Source organism: Pinus tabuliformis, chromosome 9 (assembly GCF_031772625.1).
Source record: "Pinus tabuliformis cultivar Carrire ecotype Pingquan chromosome 9, CPIR1, whole genome shotgun sequence".
Lineage (NCBI taxonomy): Eukaryota > Viridiplantae > Streptophyta > Pinopsida > Pinales > Pinaceae > Pinus > Pinus tabuliformis.
The window spans coordinates 808,858,255-808,871,873 of NC_142307.1; positions in this window are offsets into that span (position 1 = coordinate 808,858,255).

Genomic DNA, 13,619 nt, shown 5'->3' on the forward strand with positions numbered 1-13,619 from the left:
CCTCTCCACACTATCCGTAGCTCCCTCAGGTCTGTGAAAGACCCTATTGACCCTAAGGACATGAAGGGCGTCTATGTCATTCCCTGTTCCTGTGGGACCCCTTATATTGGTGAGACTGGTCGCTCTATCAATCAACGGATTAGCGAGCATTCGGCGGACTTAAGACATGGTAGGACCAAGTCCTCAGCCCTGGCTGAGCATGCGGGGAAGACTATGCATCATGTTTGTATAGAAGATGCTCAAGTCATTGCCAAAGTTGCGCAGTTTCACCATCGCAAATTTAGAGAGGCCCTGGAGATTGAGAAAAGGCCGAACAATCTTAATAGGGATGATGGCTGGAGGATTAGCAGTTGCTGGGTCCCAGCCTTGTCTTCCTAGCCTCCTCCTTCCCCTTTGTTAAGTCTTAGGGTTTCTGTCTTCCCTCTCCTCAAGTTCTGGTTTTGGCGGGTTTGTCTTATTATGAAGTGCATAGGGTATTAATATGTTATTAAGTAATTTCGGGCTAATTATTGTATTAACCTTATTCCAGGGGGTATTTTAGAATTAGATTAGATTTTTTACATTGATTTTACCTTTAACTGATTTCCTTATATCGAATTAATAAAGACCCCTTTTTAAAACCTTATAAGTAATAAGATAATTAACTAATAACATAGTTAATTTTAATAAATAAAATTTAGTAAATAATTATTGATTAATTAATGAATATAAATTATTAAATTAATCTAGTTTTACCAAATGACCCTTAGGTTTAAATGATAAACAAGAATTATTAGAAATATATGATATACCAATAACATTGAGATAATGGATATACTATTATTAATAAACATGTACTTTAATTATGGTATTTACCTAATGTAACTATATTCTAGGAATATTGATGATTTAACTAGAATACTATTTATTGTTTTTTAATAATATTAGAACTATAAATTATTAAGAAAATATAGATTATTGTATAGAACTTATTATTTTAATTTCGAATGGGCCTTTACATTTAAATAGTAAATTAAAATGATTTATTGGATTTAAACTATTACCTATTGTAACTAAATTCTAAGAACAATAGTAATTTAATACTATTTAATTGTATTTAAATAATTTGGGAATAATAATAAATATAGGTTTTATGAAGATATAATTGATTAATGACCATTATATTTAGTTTACCATTATTAATTTACCATAATTTATTAATGACCATTATATCTAGTTTACCATTGGATCCCTAGATATAAACAATTATTATTAAATAAATACACAGATAGTAATTTATACTATTTATTTGTAATTAAATAATTTAGGAATAATAATAAATATAGGTTTTTAATAAATATGTAGATTTAATGACCAATATATTTAAAACGATAAATTTATTGTATTATTCAATTAACTATTAATAATATGTCTCTATTAATAATAAAATTATTAGTTTGACTTTGATCATCAGGTCAAAATTAGCTGTTGCTATATAGCCGTTGGAGTCTCTGCACACTCTATTTAATCAAGCTAAGCCAGATTAGTTCTTCAACTTGTCCTGACGATGAACCACACTAGTTGGTTCGAAACGTGTCGACAAAAGATTGATTATGTGATTTTGCCGAAGATTACTAAACAATGTTATGGATCACAGAAGTCTAAATTCCTTAATATGTATCATTGTCACAAGTTGACAGGGGCAGGATGGGTTGTCCTTTGCCCTAATAATCAAACAAAGATACAATTTGTCTGAGGTTTTTTCATGATGACAAATAATCAAACATGATATTTATCTCTTTAGAAAGGGCTTGAAACTGCCATAGCCAAAGGAATCTGATGATTGATGCGATTTGGAGATTCAATGTTGGTAATCAAATAGGTTCATAAACTAAAGGAAACTCGAAGCACTGCTACCCACCCATTCTGTTAAGGATATATGTAATTGAGGCAATTTAAGGAGGTTAAATTCTTTCATATATTCCATCATCTGAACACTAAGGTAGATGCATTAGAAAATAAATGAGCTAGGTTAGAACAAAGCGTGATGGAGATATATGACCTCCAAGTCTCTTACACCCCATTGCCATGATTTGTAAATAGATTATTGATGAAAAGGGAGGGCATCTTGGTTGAAAATATGGTGATTTTATTAATTGGAAAATTAGTTGGAACACCCATAATTTGGAACACCCATAATTGAATCAAATCTGGCACCTACTCCAATGTAGATCGAATATGTGGCATATGTTTAATGGGAAAGGGTGATGTAGTATGCAGGTCTTTATAACACCTACCCAAGGATCTTACACGAGACCAAGAGGAGAGACATTTAGCGGTTGATTGAGATATGTGGATAGAAAGAGGGGCATTTTCAAATTAATATGCTTAGTGTCTCGAGGAGGCACCCAAGACTTAGAGGATTCAAAATAAATGTCATAATCCTTTGCAACAATTGTGAATTAATGGAAGTTTCTGGAGTGGATTGCTACCTTGGTGCCATGGATTGGGAAATCCTTGCATTAATAACCTCCATTGAGCAATGCCATTTTAGGACAAGAGCTACATCTCTTTATTTTACTTTAGAAGTTGTGTGTTTATCACTCTTGTCTTACAATTGTGATACAAGATGGCATCTTGCAATTGGTATTCTAGGGGCATTGTTTTGTAGGTTGGGTTCAATGGCAACAACATACGAGTAATCTCTTGAACAGGCTCAAGCATGAATGAACCAAATAATTGATAAGTTGACGGAGGTGGTAGTGTCCTCTTTGGAGCCCATGAATTAGCAGAGCGATTTGAGAGACTAGTAAAGTGATTTGCATCCAGTTCTTCTAGACAAGAAATGTGAGTTGCTTCAGAAGAAATTAGAAAACTCTAGGAATCCATGGAGGTAGAGGAAGTTGTCTTAAACATCAAAATGAGTAGATTGGAATTTGTGCTCAGTGAAGGATCAAATAATAACCAGGTGAATATGGAAACAAGTGCGGTCCAGGTAAGGAAAAGGAGTCAAGGAGGAACTGAACTAGACTTGGAGGTGCCAGAAAGAGTTGAAGGTCCTAACAAAACAGACCCAAAGTTGGGCCATCAAGCTCAAGTCATTCCTTCAGACTTAGTTGATGTATTGTAAGTATGTTCTATTATTAGGTGTTTTTTTGTAGAGTTTATGGTAGATAACAATTCATGTCTGTAGCCAAAAGAACTCCTAGGTGTAGGGGAAAGCTCTTTTGGATGAGAATGATCAGTGAAGCTCATGAAAATTTGAAAAATGTATAGGTTCTGGCCCAAAAACTAGTTTATCATGTTAATGTAAAAATTGCTACTCTTTCGTTAAAAATAATTAAATAGATAGCATTTTCTATGCTATGTCCAGTCATAATCTACCTCAAGGGAAACCAAAACTATTAACCATGGATAATTATTTAGATGATTCAAAATGTTAAAAGCTGTCACTATGAAGTTTATGACAACTAACATAAACTAAACTACAAGAAGTAAAAGAGAAATGCCAAGTGGCTAAACATAACATTGACAATTAAATTAAGTCATTGGGGCTAGATCCTAGGCATTCGTTCTTACTAGTGCTAGATGTTTCGTATCACACTAGAGATCGTCTTCTATGTGAGCAAGTCGAGCATCCAAAATAGCAAGACATGAGCATTGTTAATGTTGAATACATTGGATTTCATTCAAGAAAGATATTATATCATTGATGTCTTCATCTTTCTCCTTTAGGACCCTACCAGGGAGTATCTTCATCTACTAGTAGAGAGTAATGAAGTTCAATTATTAGCTTTGTCTTCCTTGGTATGACCAAGATCCGGAAACCAATTGGTTATTTAGCTTCAATTACTAAGTTTGAGTAGGCTTGTTGGTCACTAGTGGTCAAGGTTCCAAGTTGACCAATTTCCTCTTAAATTTTCGAAGGAGTGGAGGAGTGAAAAATGGCTCATGCATCTTAAGCTTTGACTTGGGCTTGCGGTTGACCTTGAAGGCCCCTTCCACCAAACCACCAGTTGTATTTCATCCACTGTCTAGAAATATTACACTAGGTTGCTAGGTACCAAAATAAAAATATCGCCTAGAAAACCCAAAAAAAAGTGGGACTGTAAATTAGAAAACCAAATATAAATAAAGCTGAGGGAAACATGAATTGTCAGGGAAGTTTGTGGTGGCTTCTAATGAAATGAAGAAATTGAGGGGAGGCAAATAAAGGGTGTCAGGAAGATTCTAACAACCACTATGAATGAGAAATACCAAAACCAATGCTCACCCCCACTGTGCTTTAAGCACTACATACTAGAAAGCACCAAACATAAGTTGCACTAGTAATGAAATTGTCAAAGTAGAAGGAATTGAACATAAGAAGAGTTACCCACTGTTGGTCAGCCCACAAGGCATGACCCTATGTCACCGTGACGGTGAGTTGATATTTTTCACCTCCCTCCCCTGCAAATATTGTTGTTGTGGTTTCTGTCAACATCTCGAAAAGTGCCTCCACTACTTTTCTCTATCTTTTACTCTCACTATTGTTCAACATCGAGTGCATGCATTAGAGATACATGTACCAAATAGTTAAACCTCTAAAAATTCTAATGCATGCCGAGCCATGGCCATGGAGATAAGTTTTCCTCCACACCAAAGTGGAAATCTACACTTTTCCACAAAACCCAAAATTTTCAAAGTCGAATATCAACCCCTCGGTGTCTTATGCACCAAGGAATTGTCCCACTTGCAATGAGGGGATGTCACACACTTAACAGAAAATCACATGACCAAGGTCTCTCAACCTAGAGTGCTTAGATAAAAGATAAGTTTACCATGAGATTGAAAGGTGGTAATATATATTTGCATGTGTGAATGCATGGGGTGGGATGGCGACACCCCCCGACCATTGTCTCGAATTCCAACAACCTGGTTGGGAGAAAAAATAAGAGATATTTTAATTTAAAAGTTGATATAAAATTATGTTTTTGTTATTAGATATATTTCCATATATCCATACGGGGAATATACATTTTCCTTCAATTACATCAAATTTCATCATGATCCAGGAGGCTCTGGAAAACCTCAAAAATAAAAGTGCTCAAATTTTTATGGAAACATCGAAAAATCGTAGAGCTCGGTGAACCAATTCAAATGACACAAATGGCATCTCAATCTAAGTTAGTATACAAAATTTATGGTGGATCAAAGTTTTGGTCAAACATGGGAAAAAGTCAAAGTCAACGGCATGAGGTGGCATCCTCTATACCATCCACGTGGTAGTCTAATTAACAGTCATCATCAAGCGATGGGATCAACCCGAGGCCTCCACATGGTAGCACTTGGTTGGCCAAGGCAACAGAGACGTGGACCGACCCACGACCACCACATGGCCCAATCATTGGGCGCCACATGGCACCTCGTGGTTGGCCACCCCGATCTAACCACTCAAAAATTTGTCGTGGCCAAAGGTCGAACCCCCAAACTCTTCAATGTCACCCCAATGGCTAAGGATTGCACCACTATATTCCACTATTAGATATATCTTCGACACACACACACACACACACACACACACACACACACACACACACACATATATATATAATTCTTTGTATTATGTTTTTAAAAAGAGAACCAGAGACCTGTGAGTTTGACCCAGGGACCTCCGATCACGCCATCCAACAATACGCTATAATAAAATTTGCACTAACCAACACACCAATGGCCACTTTTGGCAACTTGGCTCATATGCACTTTATATAAATCCTCATGAACCATTGGCATGAAGACAGAGGCTAACATAATAGTGATAGGGCAGAATGTTGAATTCAGAGAGCAGGAAAGACACGGGATGTAGGAGACTGAGTGGGAACCGCGCTTAGGTGGGCATATATTCTAAAGGGAATATTATGTGGAACATTCTAAAGAATATTCCCAAGGAATATTCTAAGAATATTTTGTCTATTGTGGAATCTTGGAGGTTTCCAAGGGGTCCAAAATTAAGTGTCAGAACCTAGTTGAGTTTATACTCATCTTCCTTAGAATTTCACAAGGAATTCGAAAGTGCAATCAAAATGGAGATTAAAGTGGTAGGTCTAAGGGCCCATAGTATAAGCCCATGTTTTCCATTAATGTTTGACATGAGGTTCGAGGTAGTGATGCACTTTCCAGAAGGTGGTCAAGTCTACAGTCAAAATTCATAGAATGACAGGACGAATATGTTGGTAATGTGTTATTCATGTTTTGAGCAACACTGTGATTACCTTGGCATAAGAACCAAAGTAAGATTTATTTATTTATGTTTTTGTCTCTTTTTGGATATTATGAAGAGATGAATGTATCTTGCAAGATATAGTGATTTTTGTATATTGCACCAGATCACGTCATGTCACTTGCGAGAAATGAACCTAGGTGAGGAGGATCCAAATTATTCCTCCCAATCACCCAAGATATTTACCCAATTGACTTTTTTTTGAAGGGAAATAACTCTCTCTCTCTCTCTCTCAGCTTGAAGGTGAGAATGAGTGTCAATACAACAATATTCATATGCACGTACAATCATTACAACAATATTTCTCATTATCATGTCACTCACATGGAATTGACTCTGGGTGAGGGAGATAATAACCATTCTGCCCAACTGCCCAACATAACCCCAATTACAAGTATAAAATTATGTTATTTAATCTAGCCATTGAAATATTTTATTTATGGTCAACACAAATATTTTTTTGTTATTAATAATTTTGTTTTAAATATTACATATTAACTTAACATAAAATGAATCACATATCATGTAATATCAATGATATTATTTGTACACGTCATCTATCAATTCCATATTAAGTAGTGAAAAGATTACATAGCTCGATCATACTAATTATTATTATTATTATTATATATAAAGTTGATGTAAAATTAAGTTGAAAAATAAATCTATTTTATCTATGGTCAACATTAAAAACATTTGTTATTACTATTTAGTTTGTTAATTTAAGTATTATTTTATTATTTTTAGATGTAACATTAGGAAAAAACATCTCTCCCATGCTCATCTCGCAATTAGAATTTAAATATGCTATTATAATTTTAATTTCAACATAATAATCTATATTAGAATTTAAATGTATAACTATAATTTTAATTCTTATAATATGAATTTATACCAATTAAAAAAGTGTCATTATAGTTTTAATTTTCAAGTTTTTCCAAATTTATAATAGATAATTGAACGAGTTATTTTGAATACCTTTGAAGTTGAAAGACCTAGTTCTCATCCATGGCGCCTATGACTCATGCTCATTTGTTCGCAGTTGAAATACCTTATACTCACACCTGTTATTCAAAAAACACAACTATGGAAATTGAAATAACAACTTCTTCGGCCTTGGTCTGGCTATAAAACTCATATCCATTGGTGGATTTGGCAGCCTGCGGAGAAAGCAACCACAACAATCTAGGAGGTGAGTTGCAAGGCCTATGAGAACCATCTACGAGAAGGGTGTCAGAACATATATGGGGACTATGAATTTAGCCGTCATGAAAGAGGTTAACGAGTACCTTGTCAAGCATAAGAAAAGTGGTAGAACCAAAACCCTAGATGCTATGGATTTGAATGAAACCCTCATTAAAGGTAACAATGGAAGTGATGGTAGGGGCATTCCATACCCTCGGCCCCTAGTTTCTCACATTTCTTTTCAAACCTTTTTCAAACTCCCGTCTTGGCATTCCTTGATCCTTGGAATTTGTTACATAGAATTGGTATGGGACCTTAATATTTCCCTAGAGCTTCAGGTGGGTATTCCCTCTGTCATTCAACATCTATTATTTGAAGGTAAGCAACTAAAAGACTCTTTTCCCCCTTTTAGTATATAATATTGCTAAAGATGCCACTATTTTTATAGTCCTTCGTTTACGAAGGGGGATTGTGGATGAGACTTCCTCTTCTTGGGCCTTTTATTATAACAATGTTGTCTATTCGTAACCCTCCCCAAAGGAAACTTAGTCTCAAGTGGCTCCTGGGCCATTTTTGGTCGAAAAATATGAGGAAATTCCCTTCATAGATATCTATCACCCTACCCTTGAGGACCTCCATCAACTCTTTGAAGATTCGGCTATAATATGTCGTTTCAATGGTTTATGGCACCCAAAAATTGATCTTTACCAATGGATCTATTCTTCATGGACCAAGGATTGTAAGGTTATTTTATGCTCCAAAGGCTACTTCATTATGGCATTTTTTGAATCAAAAAACTACCATAAAAATTTAACGAAAGGGCCTTGATTCTAGGAAATGTTGGATGCTTCCTAACCTCATGGTTCCTAGATTTTAACCCTTCTAAAAATAGTCATTACCAAACTGACAATATGGGGCCGACTTCCTAATCTACCTGTTCAACATGTGGCACTACTCAATCTTTTAGGGCATTGGAGACTCCCTAGGCCAATTCCTTTCAATTGATCCTTCTCATGGGCAACTTGCAACTTATAACTATGGAAGAATCTCTATTGAAATTGATATCGGTAAAGGTTTCTAGACCAAATTAATCTATCAGGAAAATTCGGAACACCCCCATCAGCTGGAATGATCTAGTGAATAGGGTATTAATTGAACCAGACATGTCAATTGAGATGGAATAGGAAATGCAGGTTATCAAGAGGACTCTAAAGGTATCATAGGATAGAATGAAGAGTCATGCAAGTTAAAGTGCAATGGAAGTACTTTGTGCCTAATGAATCTACATGGAGATGGTTGATCAAATGCAAACTTTATGTCCTTCATTGTTTGCCGGTTGAGGGAAATGTTTTTTTTGGTATATGTACATATCTATGTATGGTCGTTATTGTAAATACCACAATGAGTTGTGTTATAAAGATCCATGGAAATATGCTTTGGTTTTCAGTGGTTTAGTTGGTCATAGGTGTCATTGAAAACCAATGACAGTGTTCCCCTAAGGGGGAGGGGTTTGTAACAACCTAGGACTAAAGCTCATGTAATAAAGGATAATAAAGAAAAAATAAGACCGAGGTCACGTGACACGTATTCCAAGCAGAATGTTGGGAAAAACAACCTAGTGGGTGTCACTTTCAGTTTATTTATGGCTACAGAAATTGGCAAAGGCAAAGAGGCATTATTTGGCATTTTATTTATAAAATAAAGGAAAAGAGAGGACTAATATGAAAGGTAAAAAATTTGCATGAGAGGGAAATTGAAGGAAAATGAAGAAAAATAGAGGCACCAATGATAAAAAGGCTTTTGAGGATCAGTTCACAGCTTTTGTCAGTTCAGTTTTGGAGCTCTCTCTATTCTCTCATACTTTTGCACACTTAGAGCATTCTAGCATTGGAGAAAGGAGAGAAAAGTAAGGACAAGGAAAGCAAAGGAAGGAAGAGGACAAGCAAGGAAGGTTGGATCAAGCAACTTCAGTAGGAAGATTTTGCAGGTAACGTGTTGCATGCGTGATTTCCTAATTAATGTGTGAATGCATGGTACATGCATTGGTTTATTTGGTTCATTTGTTGTCATTGGAATCAATTTTTCCTGGTTTGACAGTGGTTTCATCCTTGCCTTGCCATTTCCTGGATAACCATGGTGTGATGGGATTTTTTGTTTTGTTTTTTATTTTTCTTTTCTGGTTGAGCTTTGGATTGTCAAAAGGTTTTGGAACCGAGTGAGATGATCTCAGGAAAATTCCCAAGGGTTGGGGTGGAGGTGGTTTAATCTCCTAGAATCCCTTGAAAGGTGGGTGGAGACAAGAAAATTCCTCAAGGTAATGGTGAAGAAAATTTAAGGCATCCAAGCGTGTTTGCGTTTCATGATCTCTTGACCGGTTTTGGTTACATCACAGTGGCCTGAGGGTGGAGGTGGTTTAATCTCTGGAAATCCCTGGTTGTTTATGTCTTGAGATCTCACATTCATGTTAGGAATATGCCACAAGGGCGATTTCTTGAAAGAAATATTTGGTTCATCCTATTATGTGGTTGGGTGGTACATGGAAGTCCCTGACTTGGTTGGATTTTGCATTAGTTAATCGGAGATATTTTCCTATTTTAATTTATGGGCACTTGTACTTTTTATTATGGCGATTTGATGGTTGGTCTTTCATGGTTAATAATCTGGTTATATGCTTCCTATAAGCATGCATATGTAATATGCTTTAGCTATGGATTTGCTCAAGATTTGATAAGTATTTGATGGTTAATCAATGCATGGGATAACAAGTATTATAGCATTATGAGAGGGCATTAGACCTTCTTGGTGATTCTCAGATAAGTTTCAAACTCCTATGATCATATGTTCATTCTTGACCTATAGCTTACATGTCCACCATATGTTTGACGAAATGACTATCATGGTTAGGCCCAGTTAGGTCAAGTTCTTGTTCAAGTTTTTTATGTTTAGCATCGTCCTTATGCCATTTATTATTCTGAGAAGTCTCAAGTAGTTCTAGGCAGGGGTTTGGAGTCTATTCTAGAATTGTGGCTCAAATCTTGGGATCGCAGGCACTGAACTGAGAAATTTAAGTCACAACCGCATGGAGAAAGGCTTGTGAGTGTGATTGCAAGCCTTCAACAATATGCATGCAATGTCAGGGATGCAATTGGGTGTCTAGATCACTAAAACAAAGTTCCAGCTCAGGGATTGACCACCTATGGTGTTTATTCAATTCCTAGGTGATCTGTAGTTCTTATAAGAAGTCAAGTTGTGGTTAGGAAGTCTCAGTGTAGGCCCCACTTCCTCAACTGGAGCTAGGAGGTCAGGTCATGTCATAGCAGCACTCCAGTTCACATTTACCCAGAGGGCTTGTTAAAGTGGGTAAATGTGGAGTGGGTCATTATAAAGGAGGGGGTAGGGGAGTTGCAACAAATGAGGTTACAACCTGAGCTCTGAAGTCTTGGATCACATTTTTGCACACAACTCAAAGTTCTATTGAGTTCTGGTGCCAATTTTATAAATGAGCATTGATGTCAATACCAGTTTGGTGTTGGAAATTAAAAAATGGGTAAATATAAGTCAATTGTTCATGCCTAGGTGTCAAATTTGTGAATAACCAATGAAGTTTTAAATGGTTTTGGTCATATAGTATTTTATTGCACTTGATTCTTATCAGTGGTTCCGGGATCACATGCTAATGTGAAATTTTGTGGAACATAGTAGGATTGCTATCCTTTGTGACAACGAATATTATTGAATTTGAAACATGATTCATTATGCTTAACCATGTATATATGACATATACAAGAAAATTATTCATATGAGTCTTCATTATTCTTTATCGTGTGTATATGGTTTGCATTAGTATAAATTAATTGTTTTGATATGAGTGAATTTTGTGTGTTCCCACAAATATATTGGAAAACTAATTAAAGTTTGTTAATTTCATTAACATTCAATAGAAAGGAAATTAGATTATGTAGCCAAACATAAATGTAAGTCATATGGAATACAAAGGATTATGGGTTTTCTGTATCAAATCGAGATGTTTAGTGAAAGAAAGGCAAAGCTGACCAATAGACTTGTTGGAATGCTATTTGAGGAGAAAAATAGTATAGTAACTAACTAATGTATCAAAGTCGATAGTATCTTGTCACAAAGCTCCAAGCATGGTAAGTTGTTTGTCAAAAATCCCCAAGAACAGTTGAAGTGAGGACTGAGAGAACCTCTATATTTTCCCAATCAGTCGAGGTGAGGACTCCTTAGAGAACTACTACATTGTTTTCGGTTGGAAAGGTAGTTATTCAACTTAACTTCATTGATATTCTCTAGAAATGAAATTAGATTGTTGCAACATAACTTAAATGTAAATTCATATGGAATAAAAAGTAATATGGGTTCTTGGATATGTCAAATTCACATCCTCTCAAAGAAATGCAAAATTGAGCAATAGGCTTACTATAGTGTTATTTGAGAAGAAAAATATAGCAATTATATTGTATCAAAGTTGGTAAGCGAGTTGCCAAAAAACTCCTAGAACAATTGAGGTGTATGGGTCTTTGGATTCTTCTAAGGAGTGTTTAGATCAATATTGTGTAGCAATTGAAGTGTTTGCTTCAGTAATTGGGTTATTTACCAGGTATCTTGTTAGAAATTTCTTGGAACTTTGAGGTATATGGAAATGTTGGGAATCTGTGTTGCCAAGTTAATACTAATTATATGGTTAACGTGGTAATAAAAATACTTACTTCCCTCAATTTTTGACATTTAATTTATTTGTAATCCCAATATACAATTATCTTCAATTTCCAACTTGCTTATTGATTGCCTTAATTGATCTGCTCTTTTTGTCCTCTCTCTCTCTCTCTCTCTCTCTCTATATATATATATATAAAATGACACTCTCTCTCTCTCTCTCTCTCTCTCTCTCTCTCTCTCTCTCTCTCTCTCTATATATATATATATATATATATATATAATGACATACTAAATAGTCGTGTAAATGTTAAAATGACATATTATTTAAATTGAATATTTTATATATATATATATATATATATATATATATATATATATATATTCTTAATATAAAAATCTCATGAGAAAAATGTTTTGATATTTACAGTGAATTGAAATTAACAACTATTTAATTTATATGAATTAAAAAATTTAATAGTCTTATTCCAAAATAATCACATCTATACACCTAATAATCACAAATTTTTATTTTAAATTATTCATTATTTAAATTAAATATTAGAAACATAAAAATATATATATTAATCAAAAATAAAAAATGAATTTTCTAATATAATGAAAAAGTTTGTCATAATTAAGTTATTAAATGATAAATTAACAACTATTTAATTTATACAAATTAAAAAAATTAATAGTTTTATTCCAAAATAATCACATCTATGCACCTAATAATTACAATCTTTTAAAAAATCTGTCATAATTAAGTTATCAAACTATCATTTAAATTAAAAGATAAAATGTGAACAGAAATGAAAAATGAAGGAGATGTAGCTCACAGGTGAGGCCTGCACCTGGAGACTACACTCAGAACAGAGAGATCACTCTCGTACACTCTATTACTCATGAATCAAAGATTACATCATTAAGTACAACACCAAGAATTAGGAAGTTGCAACCAAATCCCTAAACTCTAGGAACTAATCCTAAACTAGGGAGATACGTTACAACTATGTAACCATTTTCTCCATTAATACAAAATAATATAATTATTTTCAACTCCCCCCCTTAATGGAGAAAGGGTTCTCCTGGACTCCTAGCATCCTTCTAAACAATTCAAACTTCACACGTGCAAGTGGCTTTGTAAAAATATCAGCCATATTGTCACAAGTTTTACAATATTCAACAGTAATTTCTTTTGACTATATCTTCTCTCTGACAAAATGGAACTGAGTGTCTATATGTTTGGTGTTTTTGTGAAACACTGGATTGTATGCCAATTTAATGGTGCTCTGGTTGTCGCTTTTTATGGAAGTGGAATTCTTCTGTTCTTTTCCTGCATCATTGAGAAGCCTTCTCAACCAGATCGCTTCACACGTTGCTGCACACAATGCTTGATACTCAGCTTCACACGAAGACAAAGCTACAGTACTCTGCTTCTTGCTGCTCCATGCTATGACCCCGGATCCTATGCTAAATGCGTAACCTGTGATGGACCTTCGATCATCCAAGTTACCTGCCC